This window comes from Meleagris gallopavo, chromosome Z, assembly GCF_000146605.3.
Source record: "Meleagris gallopavo isolate NT-WF06-2002-E0010 breed Aviagen turkey brand Nicholas breeding stock chromosome Z, Turkey_5.1, whole genome shotgun sequence".
Classification (NCBI taxonomy): Eukaryota; Metazoa; Chordata; class Aves; order Galliformes; family Phasianidae; genus Meleagris; species Meleagris gallopavo.
Window position 1 is genome coordinate 65339906 of NC_015041.2, and position 2518 is coordinate 65342423.

Below are 2518 nucleotides of genomic sequence, written 5' to 3' on the forward strand. Positions count from 1 at the left end.
CAGGATTATTTTCCTAATTTTCCTCTGAAGGCATTTCTAATAGTTCTTGTTTATAAGATTTTCTGCATTAAGTTTAAAAGATTAAAGTTGAAAGCCAAATTGCCATTTACATCTATTCCTTCTACTCCAACATCTCTTCTTCCACCATCTTGCTCCCAAAACCTTATGTCCACAAATGTTCATTGATTCTTTTCAAGAGTGAAATCAATAATTAGAGAAATGTTGTTGTTAATGTTATAATAAGAGTCTGACAGAACAGTGCTGAACAACACTTTCAAAGGAAAGTTTGAGGTTAAGGTTGTGAAGAGATCCGTATAGATTTCAAATACTGAAAGGCTGATGACACCAGTAACGTGGAAGGGGACACTTTCTTTATCAGCAAAGGTCACTTCCAGAGTCTGCATACTTTGGAGTATGCCAAAGGAACCAATCAACCAGAGAGCAAACTCCCAAACACACTTTCTCCAAGTACTAAGAAATGTGTGTTTTTGAGTAGGTTACTAATCGCTTTTATGGCTTTTCCCTATTTTTAAAAATTCTCATACGTGTATTTCTACTGATTCTGCTATTTCAACATTGCTTCTGAAGCAACAGAATATTCTGAAATATTGAATTATACAAATCTTTGCAGAGAAACAACTCAAACATATTTGATACAGAACCTTTATTCCTGGTATAGTCTCATCCTGGATATCAGGACTGATTCTATCTCATGCACTGTACAAGCATTCAGAGTTCCCGTCTCTGAAATGCAAACCTTTCCAATCAATGCATGTAAATTCCAGGCTGCTCCCACGTGTCTGACAGACAAAGGCGAATGCATTGGTGCTGCAATAAAAAGCCTTCTGAAGTGGGACTTTCAAAAGTGAGAGTCAAAATATTGGAAAAAGGTAAAAGTGTCAGTTGTCCAGAAGTTTTATAGGAACATGCTGAAATCGTTTTAGTAGACAACTTCGTGTGAATACGTTTTAAAACATCAAAATCATTTCCTAATAAATAACGAGAAACCAGAAGTACAAGCCTATTTCTTCAATTTTAAAATCTAGCCTTGAAAAGGCAAAGTTTGTAGTAACATGCAGAAAACAAGTTCTCATCACTCAGCAATATCTCCTTGACTTTGCTTTCTCCCACCATGGATAACTCAAATACCAGTAACCCAGCATTTCTAAGTTTGCCTTTCATCCATCCAACTGATTTTGCAGGAAACAAAATACCCAATGGAAACTAACAGGCTCTCACAAGGTGACACACTCATTGGAATGAGAGGAATACTTCCACTGAGCTCAGAGGTCAGAGCTGGTCTGGTTCTCAGAGGAAAGAACCCGAAAACAAATATTTTTAGTTCTTTGCCTGGCTTTCTAAATTTCAGTACACTTTCAACAAAAGGCCTTTTTAATTCGCTGAAAGGAGCAGATTTTTGAAATTGAGGAGGAGGTGTTCAGTTTCACTATCAGCTCCTTACAGTCAAAGCTGCAATTCAGCGAGCTTTCACCAGCATGTAGAAGAGGTGTCAGTCAGTGGTCAAATAACGACATGAGTAGAGCCTTTGTAAATATTTCTGTTCTGCCTTTGAAAACACACAAGGCAAAACAAAAAAATCTTTTGACAGTGTGTAAAAAACGGAACTGAAGTATTTTAACAACATCTCCTGGCTAGAAAGATGGCTATACGAACCCTTTAAATGTTCTTTTTCAGCTGGAGCAGAACTTGTGATCGGGGCTCTGACCGTCAGGCAGCCCAGCAGAGCGGCTAATTGTGTTCAGAAAGTGTTTCCTAGCTGTGTGAATTGGTTGGATGCATTTTTATTCACATTCCTAAAGTATTTTGCTGTCACCACTGTATTCATTTCCCTTTTGGAGACATCAGCAAGACACCGAGCAGTTTCCAGAGTTTAATTCAGATCTGATATATTGCAGATTCTGCCATGTGAAGCCCCTAATTAGTGATTTCCTTACCTGGGAGAATAAGGATTTTGTTCTGTTTCCTTTTTTAAATGCTGATTGCATTTATTGTCATGGGCTCAGTTTTGCTGTTGGCAGCACCAGCAGAAAGCAGGAGATAAAACAGCCGTGCACAAAGTTCTCTGCATAATGTCCCAGTTCAATTAAGTCATGTATGAACGCCACAGACTTCAACTACTGGGATGTTTGGAACTATTCCTAGATTTGAAGAGAGACAAACACACTGCTGAGCTGTTGTCCAGTTTCTGAGGAGTTCTGCTTGTACCCCTCTGGGAGTTCCACCAAAATTAATGAGACTCTTACTCCTGTAGCGAAGTGCTACTACACACAGAATGAAAGTAGCAGTAATAGAGAAGATTTTTTTCAGGCTTCTTGGTTTAGGCAGTAAGAAAAGAAGAGCTTCAAGCTAACAAAGAAAATACTTTTCATATGCATAAGATTACAATCATTTGAATAGGATATCTCAGTGATGTGTATTTACGGACAGTGATTAACTAAAGAGTAGCAAGACAGAATCATAGAATCACAGAATGGCCTGGGTTGAAAAGGACCACAGT